Source organism: Dysidea avara, chromosome 4, assembly GCF_963678975.1.
Source record: "Dysidea avara chromosome 4, odDysAvar1.4, whole genome shotgun sequence".
Taxonomy (NCBI): domain Eukaryota; kingdom Metazoa; phylum Porifera; class Demospongiae; order Dictyoceratida; family Dysideidae; genus Dysidea; species Dysidea avara.
This window is the reverse complement of record NC_089275.1, coordinates 33,615,942-33,628,439: the sequence shown is the minus strand read 5'-3', so window position 1 is coordinate 33,628,439 and position 12,498 is coordinate 33,615,942.

Genomic DNA, 12,498 nt, shown 5'->3' with positions numbered 1-12,498 from the left:
TCTTTGTTGCTGAACTCTCTACAAGGTAACTTCTTCTAGCTGATCTCTCTACAGGGTGATTTGTTTGTAGCTGAACGATCTACAAGGTAACTTCTTCTAGCTGATCTCTCTACAGGGAGATTTGTTTGTAGCTGAACTCTCTACAGGTGATTTGTTTGAAGATGAACTCTCTAAATGATGGTTTCTTTGTAGCTGAACTCTCTACAAGTTAACTTCTTCTAGCTGATCTCTCTACATGGTGATTTGTTTGTAGCTGAATTCTGTATAGGTGATTTGTTTGCAGCTGAGCTCTTTAAATAATGGTTTCTTTGTAGCTGAACTCTCTCAAGGTAACTTCTTCTAGCTGATGTCTTTACAGGGTCACTAGTTTGTAGCTGAATTCTCTACATGGTGGTTTCTTTGTAACTGAACTCTCTACAAGGTAACTTTTTCTAGCTCATCTTTCTACAGGGTGATTTATTTGTAGCTGAATTCTGTACAGGTGGTTTGTTTGCAGCTGAGCTCTTTAAAGAATGGTTTCTTTGTAGCTGAACTCTCTACAAGGTAACTTCTTCTAGCTGATGTCTCTACAATGTCACTAGTTTGTAGCTGAGCTCTCTACATGGTGGTTTTTTTGTAACTGAACTCTCTACATGGTGACCTCTTCTAGCTGATCTTTCTACAGGGTGATTTGTTTGAAGCTGAACTCTCTACAAGGTAACTTCTTCTAGCTGATCTCTCTACAGGTAGATTTGTTTGTAGCTGAACTCTCTACATGATGGTTTCTTTGTAGTTGAACTCTCTCAAGGTAACTTCTTCTAGCTGATGTCTTTACAGGGTCACTAGTTTGTAGCTGAATTCTCTACATGGTGGTTTCTTTGTAACTGAACTCTCTACAAGGTAACTTTTTCTAGCTCATCTTTCTACAGGGTGATTTATTTGTAGCTGAATTCTGTACAGGTGGTTTGTTTGCAGCTGAGCTCTTTAAAGAATGGTTTCTTTGTAGCTGAACTCTCTACAAGATAACTTCTTCTAGCTGATGTCTCTACAAGGTCACTAGTTTGTAGCTGAGCTCTCTACATGGTGGTTTTTTTGTAACTGAACTCTCTACAAGGTGACCTCCTCTAGCTGATCTTTCTACAGGGTGATTTGTTTGAAGCTGAACTCTCTACAAGGTAACTTCTTCTAGCTGATCTCTCTACAGGGAGATTTGTTTGTAGCTGAACTCTCTATAAGGTGATTTGTTTGTAGTTGATCTCTCTGCAGGTTGATTTGTTTTAGCTGAACTCTCTACAGGCTGATTTGTTTGTAGCCGATCTCTCTACAGGGTAATTTGTTTGTAGCTGAACTCTCTACAAGTTGATTTGTGTGTAGCTGATCTCTCTGCAGGTTGATTTGTTTGTAGCCGATCTCTCTACAGGGCAATTTGTTTGTAGCTGATCTCTCTACAGGGTGATTTTTTTGTAGCTGACCTCTCTTCAGGGTGATTTGTTTCTAGCTGATCTCTCTACAGGGTGATTTTTTGTAGCTGACCTCTCTTCAGGGTGATTTGTTTCTAGCTGATTGCTCTACAGGTTGATTTGTTTGTAGATGAACTCTCTACAGGGTAATTTGCTTGTAGCTGAACTCCTTACTTTGTGTCTAGTTTGTAGCTGATCTCTCTACAGGGTGATTTGTTTGTAGCTGAACTCCTTACATTGTGTGTAGTTTCTAGCTGATCTCTCTACAGGGTGATTTGTTTGTAGCTGATCTCTCTACAAGTTGATTTGTGTGTATATAGCTGATCTCTCTGCAGGTTGATTTGTTTGTAGCCGATCTCTCTACAGGTAATCTGTTTGTAGCTGAACTCTCTATAAGGTGATTTGTTTGTAGCTGATCTCTCTGCAGGTTGATTTGTTTTAGCTGAACTCTCTACAGGATGATTGCTTGTAGCTGAACTCCTTACATTGCGTCTAGTTTCTAGCTGATGTCTCTACAGGGTGATTGTTTGTAGCTGAACTCTCTTCAGGGTGATTTGTTTCTAGCTGATCTCTCTACAGGTAGATTTGTGTTGATTTGTTCATTGCTGATCGTTCTAAAGGTAATTGATTTGTTGCAGTTGAACACCCTGCAAAGTGTTTTGTTTGTAGCTGATCACTCTAAAGGGTAATTTGTTTGTAGCTGAACTCTCTCCACAGTGACTTGTGTGTAGCAGAATTCTGTGTAACTGAATTCTCTAGAGAGTGACTTAATTGTAGCTGAATTCTCTACACAGTGCATGACTTGTTTATAGCTGAACTTTCTTCAGTGTGACTTGTAATGTTCTGAATCTCTATAGTGGTATATTTGCTTAACTCTCCACATGGTGACTGTCTTCTTGCTGAACTGTCTATAAGATTAACTGTTTGCAGCTGAACTCCCTACAGAATAACTTGTGATGTAATAAAATTCTATATTGGAGTAAATAAATTAGCCGAATGCTCTATTAGGATGACTGTTCTATTAGAGTATCTCGATCTCGCATATGCTACAAGGAGTTGGCTTTCGAATCATAACTCAGTGGTTTGTAATCCGATTCTTCTGTACTACTGGAAGGACTTTCTATGAAGATTATTCCAGCTATACACCGATTTTCAGCTCATTGCTCTAAGCGGTTTGCCTAGTAGGCGTGAAAACTAATACTTTTTTTATTCATAAAAATCGATCGCGTAATTGTGACACAGGTTGGGTTTTGTGTCATATCTCCGTGGTCTTTATCTCGATTCCTTTCAAACCACCAAAAGGCACTCCTAAGATGGTTACTCCATCTAAATAGCAATTTTCAACTCATTCCATGAAGCGGTTTACCCTGTAGGCGTGACAACAAATCGATCTTGTTTTACGCGAATAATCGGTCATAACTCCTGAACCATTCATCGGATTTGTACCAAAGTTAATGCTAGGATTCGCCTTTGGACTCCCTTTCTGTGTGCCAAATTTCAAGGCGATCGGAGTACGCGTTTGCTTGTTATAGCAATTTTTGCAAGTGTGCGAAAAGACGAAGAAGAAGAAAAAAAACGAAACTTTGGCAGCTCGTATCTCGGAAATGGCTGGAGCGATTTCCTTCAAATTTGGAATGTAGACTCCCTTGGCTGGCGGGCAACTGTGTAGCAAATTTGGTTCCAATCAGATAAGTGATCACCGAGATACAAAGGTGTGAAAATGACGTTTTCGTTCTTCCTGTCAATATATTCACGGTGTGGCGCGCCGGCTTCTTGGGCCGCACGACACCTTGATATATATATATATATATATAGTATTGAGTGGTACAATTGTACAGTAGCAACACTCACGCACACAATGCCAAGCAAAACCTACGGCAGCCGTCTAACACTGCCCAGTGAAGATACCTGTGCACTTAAGTGTAGTACTGACAAATCCTCCTATGGAGGACTGTCCAAGTCTCAAGGAAAGAGGTCATGGAATTCAAAGTTGCACATTGCCCTTAACACCGCTAAGCAAGACAAGGACAGTTTGGCATTTGCTTCCCCAGTAAAGACGGGGAACCATTGATTTTACAGCTGGGTGGTCTGCATCCCCAGTTGACACTAGTCTCGCGCAGCCAGACCACTATTTCTCCCCACGACGCTTATCGATTAGAGATTATAAGCGCCTGCTCGAAATAGGGTCTGGTACACTTCCAATAGGCCAGTTGTGACAGCACCTCGATTAGAATTTATAGGTGTTGATAATGCACCCTTAAAATTTAAATTAAAAAGAACCAGCATGCAATGGAAAATTCTTGCGTGTGCTTGTTAACGCCTTTTCGAGCGGCGTAATCGACACCTTACATTCCTGCCGGGTGCTGTCACAACTGGCCTATTGGAAGTGTACCAGACCCTATTTCGAGCAGGCGCTTATAATCTCTAATCGATAAGCGCCGTGGGGAGAAATAGTGGTCTGGCTGCGCGAGACTAAGTTGACACATAGATAGTATATTCTCCGTACTATCTATGGTTGACACCAGGTCCCATTGTACAGCTGGGTAGACTGGAGCAATGTGAGTAAAGTGGGGTACCAGCTTCCCTTTGTTATAGGATAGTGACAAGGGTTGATGGATATCAAGACATTGGAATGTAATTACAATGAGAGAGTTCATTGAGAGAATAGAATCAAAGCTATTTTCAGCCTGCACCTAACTTTTCTCTGAATTCCTTCTGCTATATAGCTCATTGAAATTGGCATTTATTTTACCTTTCAAATCTGACCTGGCGTATCTGTCACAGGTTGCAGATTATAATGCCATTTATTAGATGACCCTGAACTGTCAACAACAAAATTATTGGACAAACTTTGGTACAACTGTTTAATCTAGGCCATTTTGATTTTCAGAAATTGTACTTCTTAGAGCATCATTGTACTACACACACTCGAAAAACTGCTTAAGAGGCAGTATAGAATGCATGTCATCTTAAATAATTTTTCAATTGGAAATGTATTGTACATACTGTACCTGTACCAGCTTACGATTTTGCCATGAAAAAATTGTAGCAACTCTGACTTAAACAATTCAGCTATGTGTGTATACATATTAATATTTGCATCATGTTTGTGACTGTTTGCGACTTATCTGTTGTATTAAGTGTTGGTACACTATGTATAGGGTATATGGAGGTTAGTGTAGGCTATCCATAAAGGCTATTTAAACACGGTAATCATTGTAACAAATTTACTGACTCTAATCATAAAGTACCGTAAGCTTGAAAATTAGTATTGTATAGAGCATCTAACCTGAACATGTCTTAAATAGTTGGCCACATGTCTCTGTACACTTTATAATCTGGTGATTGAACGGTACATAATTCATAATCAGCTAAACCCTATTATTAGTTGCTTATACATGTATAAGTGTATCACACTTCTGTAATGAGACTATTGTACTTTGTATGGGAGGATCATAGTGCCAAAATGTACTGTAACTTCCATACAGTATTTTTTTATGGCTGATTTAAGTAGTATGGTTATAATCAGTTTACTTCTAAATCAAAGTTATTGCATGATGCAGACTTGATTCTAGAGCATAATTTAATTACATTCTGCAATAGAAATGGAGCAAAATCAACAGCACCATCAACAGGAGGTGATAGGACAAGTGCAGGAACGGCCTGACCAGGACAATTTTCATGTTGATGACATATCGCAGGGATGGGACATGGAAGGTATGTATAGTCAGCAGCAGTGTTTGTATATCATGTCAGTCTACATACAGTTTGTGGTAGATATGTGTTGGACTGTTCTACTAGAGTAGACTTATTAACCCACACTAGGTTAAAAAGCCTTCATGGAACCTTTAGCCCACTGCTCTTGGTTGTTCTGTGAGGATCTCAGCACTGCACTACAACACTGATACACTCATGATCCTCGTGTTATGTTTAGTAACACTGCAAGCCTCTAGTTTACTACTAATAGAGGGTGGCACATTTACAGTGTATATCTAATGAATTTGTTCTCCAATATAAAAGGCCATCTAGCAGTTGCAAGTTAGCTCACATATCTCAAATTGCATGGCATCCCCCACAAGTTGCTCATGGATTTTATCATTGGTTAAACACCACCATCACAGTGCTGCAATATTAAAGTGTGGTAGTTTAATCCTGAAGGCACTCAATCCACTGCACTTAGTAATGGGCCAAGGCTTCCTTGAATGCCTTAAGCTAACATGACTTCAACCTTAATATGTGTAAAACCAAAAATTTTTCTATCCAGTGTTCCATTCGACTAGTTTAGTCAAGTGAATAGTAACACTACTGTCACCGTGACTTATATATGATATCCTTTCCATGTTATAGTCATCAGGTTAAAGATATAACTTGATAGCTACGACTGCAAGCCTTTCTTGGCTTACAATGAATGAATGTCTAAACATCAGTATAAATTAAAATTTTTAATTTGGTCATTCTTTTGAGTATACATAGCACCAAACTACACCTGTTGTCATTGTCAAGTTTTTCTTTGTAGATGAAGACACTGAAACATTGAACCAGCTATGTGATCAGATTTCACAAGAATTGAATCTTGTGTCTAGATCGGAATCCAGGCCTTCAACTTGACACCGTCGCATGGAAAAGAGAGAAGAAAGCTGGGAAGGAACCAGAAATATTCTTTTTGAAAATGTTCTGGCTAACGAAGACCTTCCAGATTCTAATGTATGTATGTTCAAAATTATATAGTGTGTGTTAGTAGTAAATGGTGCACCCAATTTTAAAATAAGGGCTCCCCATATGCATACCAATGTAAGCATCATAAAAATTAGATTCTGCCCAAATCATTCCAGAATTTGCTTCAACATTTTTTCATCCCTTATACCAATACTATGTTGCCATGTGGACTTACCTATTTTGTACAGGTAATTTTGAAAAGACCATAATGTACATACAATCAATAGAAATGTACTCTTCTTTCTAACGTCTTGGTCTCCAACTAAAGAAATGGAGGCCCATCCATCTTTCATTATACATGTACTGTGCATATATACATATATACATATACGTATGTTTGTAGTAATATGTGCATGTGTGCATCTTGTTGTACTTAAGTGTTGTTTGTCCATTTTTGTTATGTTATACAGGATTGTGTGCTGTGTGGACAAAGTGCTTTCATCCAATGTTCTCATTGTGCACCATCTGCTCTGTTATGTACTTTTTGTGACGAAAGGGTGCATTCTGAACTACCACTGCATGATAGACAGGCATGGAGGGGAACACACTTTATCCATATAGCACCCACCGTTACAGTAGATCACAAATCTCTTGAACTAAAAACTATTAGTAAGAAATTCATGTGAATCATTGAAATTTAAAAGGAGTTTAACAACATGATTCATGCGTACTTGTGTATGCCTAGTTCCTTTAGGTTATTGCTTTGATTACACAGGACGATTCTGGCCACTGAAACTACTTTGGAGGTGTCCAAGCTGCAGAGGAACAGGAACTTTAAGAAGAGAACCTGTTAGTGGAGAGAAACGTATATTAATTACATGTGAAGGTATAGTAGTGTCCATTGCAGTTAGTGTATGTGTAATTGTGTATAGCGCAAGCTATTAATTTAATTGGTGGCTTAGTCTCAGTAGGTACAGTACTATATTCTCCATGTAGCATGAAATTCAACTGTTTATTGAGTATGACTGATTATATCAACATTAGGGTAATGATTATTAAAATTTTACAGGAAAAAATATGTCTATATTTATAAAGCTGAAAAGCCATCTGACTGTCCATCTGTCACACCGCTTACTCGCCAGTGACTGCCCGTATCAACACCTCATGTGCCCAACATGAAGCACTCATCTTTTCACTACTTTAAGTTTGTTACACACGTGCTTTTGTTTTGTCTCTACAGCATGTAGAAGGCCATGGTGTAGAGAAAAATTGAGCCACGTCTTCAAAAATCACAGAACAAACTGTTCATGTGGTGGAGCACCCGACTTGCCTTCAGGAGGTCATGGGTTCGAATCCAGGTAGAAATACAATTTTTTTTCGATATGCTATACCTTTTTGTGCACACATTTTAAAAGTTGAACTTTAGCCGATGGTTACCATAAGTGGTAGGTACTCGGTATCCACTATGCGTGTCGACATGGAACTTGAGGGAAATTAAACGCCCATCATCTGGTAATTCGAGAATTACAGTCGTATATCGATATGCTCTTTTGTTCGTTCTTTACAGCTCGTTGAAGGCATTGGTGTAGGGAAGATGTTGAGCAACATTCCTCTCAAAACCACAGACAAACAACTTAAGTGTTTGCGCACAAACCTGCCAAATCCAAGATAATAGCCAACTCAGGTTCGATCCCTGCTTTAGTCAAAAAAAATTTTCTTCCATTTACTAAACCTTTTTGCTGCACCTTCTTATTTTCTGTGCATCTACTTTGTACACATAGCATTGGCATAGGGGAACTTAGGACTCTTACACAACTGTTTTGCATATTTAATTATTTGCATCTATGTTTTTTTAAGACAAAACAACATCACACACAAAAGAACTGGATAGCTACACCTCTTAGCAGTGTGTGTGTGTGTGTGCAATTGCTCTAACTTGCACTTTGACTGCTTCCTTTCATGTTATGTAATGGATATGTGTGTACGGTACCTTAACGATAAGACAAGTGTACTAGCTAAGTAGTTTCACCTAGATAAATGTATGTAGTTAGTTAGAGTTCTGTATACCGTGCTCACAGTACACTTACAGGATGGTATAAGGCTCAGACATGTACGTTAAAGGTGACGTCTGAATTGTTTCACAATAGCTGCACCTATTAGCAGTGTGTGTGCAATTGCTTCACCTTTCACTCTGGCTGCTTCACAATACCCCTGCTCACAACCTTTTATTTTACTTAATAAGGTTAGTACTGATGCTTAAATATTTGGGTTTCCATTATTAACTTACTTTTGCCTTTATAAGTTTAACTTAGGGTTAAGACAAGTCCTGCACGACAAGGCAGGACTTATAATACCAGTGTTATATTATCTTATTGTCAGTAAATTGAACATCATGTATACTGAAACAGTGTATGCATGCACCTGTATGATAGGACAAGTACTAGCTATTTGGCAGTTTTCACCTGTGTGGTTACGGTGTAGACATATAGGTAGCTGGAGTTCTGCTGTTTTAACTTAACTACATGCTCAGAGTATACCTCCAGGATGGCATAAGGCTTTGGACTATCTAACTAAAGACGTGTATTGTGGACCAATTATTAAATATCAGACATCAGCACCAATATAGCATGCATGGTGATGTCACTCCAGCAGCATGCATGGTGATGTCACTCCAGCAGGTATCAGTGCTAGTCTATATATAAAGGAGAAAAGCTGTCTGTTTATCTGAACTCATGCACTGTTTTCATTAGCTGCTGCATGTATCGAAGCGGTTTTTGTGCCAAACGAAGTGCTCATCATCTATAAACAAAAGTTTCTAAAGGCATTTCCACAGTAGGTGCTAGTATGGGTCATTGAAGGCACTTGAGTAGAGCAATAATCTCACTTGAATTCTTTCTGTAAATCATGTGTAAACCGTAAGTAAACACATGTGTGTACCAGTAAAATTGCTTTGTTGTTGTTATTGTTTTAACTGTGGCAACCTTTTAGTGCACCTTTTTGTTACAAGAACACCTTCTGTAGTTTATCGCAACTTTGATGTCAGCTCATAATTATACCATTTTTGTATGCTAGCTATGGTTTGAAATGCTGACTCTACTGTGTTTTATAGCTTAGTTGATAAGACTTTTGTTCAGTATTATCCATGATGCATGAGCTATAGTATAATCACAGTTCTGCACATATGTGTAGGGCAAGCTTAATTTACTGTTGCTTTTAGGTGCACTGTATCAGTTGCTGCAGGGAACGTTGTAGGAACATTGGTGCACATACATTAGAATGTGCAATATTATAGTGTGTCTAAATATACATGACAAAAATTGCTTTGGTACTACAAAAAATAAAAGTGTACATGTAATAGTTGTAACATGGGCATGAGGGTATACATATCAGGCAAAGCCTGAGTGCCCGTGTTACAACTAATACGTAACACTTGTCAGGCTAATAGCTTGCACCAGGTGATCAATCACACAAGCCAATGTGAATGCAGCTACTGGATACTTTATATATACATGAAAAATTTGATTATGGATCAGCAGCTGGTACGTTCTGCCTACGTTTAGTTATGGTGAAAGGATAAATCCTAGAGGTATCTTGGGAGAATTTTGGTTATGCGAGTTTAATGTTTTAATCAGGGGGTGTGTCCATATATGAAAACGTGTGGAAGCACTTGATGAATAAGCTATAGCACTAGCTCTCACCTTATCCCAACATTTTTTCAACTCGTAGGATAGCAAGGACACCAAAACTCTTCCATCTGAGTGGTTTCATCGCCAAATCCAAGTCATGCATGCTAATTACATAAGTATTAACTGATCCCCACAATCAATTTTGGCATCTGTGTCTATGTAATAGCTGCCCGGTGTGGCCAGGCTACATTTCGTTTGTACGCCCTGCCAACTGGGCTACATATGAAATGTAGCCCGGGAAGCTCCTTTGTGATCTGAGGTGTGAAAGTGATACATGTGTGTTTGGAATATTATAGCCTGTGAAAATGACATTCCCACAGTATGAACAAGAATTAGATCCCTATTGTACTATGCAATTCAGTACAAAGTAGATATATATTATATAATATCACTTATATAAGTATCATAGACTGAAATATGGCATAACCAGGGCAATAAAGTCCTGGAGGTAAGGCAGGTACCAGTACTGTGTACCTTCTCGTTATTGCAACACAAATACTTTGACACAAACTCATAATTATAGTGTTTTTTGTATATCGAAGTTTCATCCACTGTCACCATGGAAACCTGCATGTATGGTAGAAACCAATGCTAACACTTACTAAATTGATTTGTCCAATAACAAGGATCATGTATTTGTTACAGCACTGCTGTAGTTCAATGTTTATTTTCCATTGTATATAGAGAGGTATGATTTGGATGATTGTAATGCAGTCTGTGCAAAGCGCAGTTTCAAATATGGTACTGCAGTCTCTGATGTCCTTAACATTGGATTTTGGCCAAGCAGTGTCCGTCGAACATCCAACTACTTGTTTTCTAGTCGTCTTTTGGAACTATATGATGTCTTACATAAGTTTGTCCCAGGAACTTCTATCAGTGGATTCGTTCATTCCTTAGAAGAGATATCAGCTCGCAATGGCAGGGTAAATTATTTGCTTTCTCTATATGGGCTCCATAGTAGTTTATTAATTGTACCTACTTTAGGTTTCAACTATCAATCAGTCATCATTTGTAAAATCCTTTGAAGAATATAAATACTGCCAAATGGAGTTGCTACGGTTGAGCAGACAACCACTGTTTGACTGTCCTGCTTTCTATGGCAGTCAACATTCTATTCATGTGGATGGCAATAGGAAACTTTACAGATTTAGTAAAGTTCCTAGGTTTGTGTAGTTTTCTTATATTTCCATTTCAGCAGATTTATGTTTTACCTTAACATATAATAATGTTATAACCTGAATATACTGTTTAAGTTGTAGATTATGTGAACTGTTTTGTATAGGGGCATTAGAAGTTCTTATTATGGAGACATGTTCATTGCGAAGAATGACGAAGTTGACGAACATCTGAAGGCTATTGGATACCAAGGGGACAATGTGAGTTGATACTTTATTTAATGTTTGTATGCATAAGCATGCTGCATTTTCCTTTTCTGTGTTTTGTAGAATCAAGTTTCTGGTACCTGTGGAACTAGCCGGTTTAAAGCAGCTAAAGAATCATCCAAAACTATGAAAAACTTGGATGAAACTGGTCTAATTGTTGGTGGTTGCCGCCATGTTATTGCTCAAACGGCAGTTAACATGTTTCGGGGTGAACTGTAAGTTATATTTCCCACATTGCATAGACTTAATGCATGTGTGTATTTTTTATTTTACAGATTTGGATACACCCATTTTCTTCATGTACATGACTGTGTACCCAAAAAAGTTAATTGTTTTTTTCATGATGTTGTGTGCCAGTATTGGCCATGGTGTGCAAAACTCAACTATCCTTGCTCCAATGCTCTGCAAATGATACCATGCCTTCCAGCAATGCATGCCAAGGCTCACACTTGGCATTGCAGTGTAAGCTGAGTGTAAAATGTAAATGAGGGATGTTAATGTGTATTTAGATACTATGGGGAGGACGATGGAAAGATGGATCTGCTGCTGGATCAGGGGAAGACATGGAATTGTTGTTTAGCTACTTGTCCAGATGGGGCCTGACCATTGACCAAGTACATGTTGGCTTACCGTATGTGCTATTGTGTGTGTGTGCGTGCACGTGAGTGCGAGGCAGCAGAGCCAAGTGGCTAGAGCATCAGCCTGGTAATTGTAAAGTTCCAGGTTCAATGCCCAGTCAGTCCAATTTGGTGTTGTTGTTTACTTGAGTAAGAAATTTTATACTCACATTGCTCAATCTACCCAGTTGTATATTTGGGACCTGGAGACCTTGGGAAGCAGCCCACCCAGGGAAGCAAATGCCTTGTCTCACTTGGCGGTGTTGAGGTCGTTGTGGAACCTTGGATTCCGTGACTTCTCTCCATTAGACCTGGACAGTCTTGCAGGTTACTAGCCCTGCCCCAGGTGGATTTGTCTGCACAAGGCTCAAGTGTCTGAGTGGTGCATATGCAGGAATCCCAGTGCTAGTTCACTTGATGGCGATAGCTGTCTCTTTCACATGGCTGCTGCTGGCTTTTTTTGTGTGTGTATTGTGTGCATGTGTGTGTGTGTGTGTGTGTGTGTGTGTGTGTGTGTGTGTGTGTGTGTGTGTGTGTGTGTGTGTGTGTGTGTGTGTAGTGTGAGTCCACCATTATCTCTGTTACTTGACTGTGAATATAATGATTCACCTATTAGAACCTTGTCTGGACACTTCACAACACTACATCGGTGTAAGCATACATGTGCATCATACACACACACATCATACATCACACAAACACAGTATAGTTTACAAGT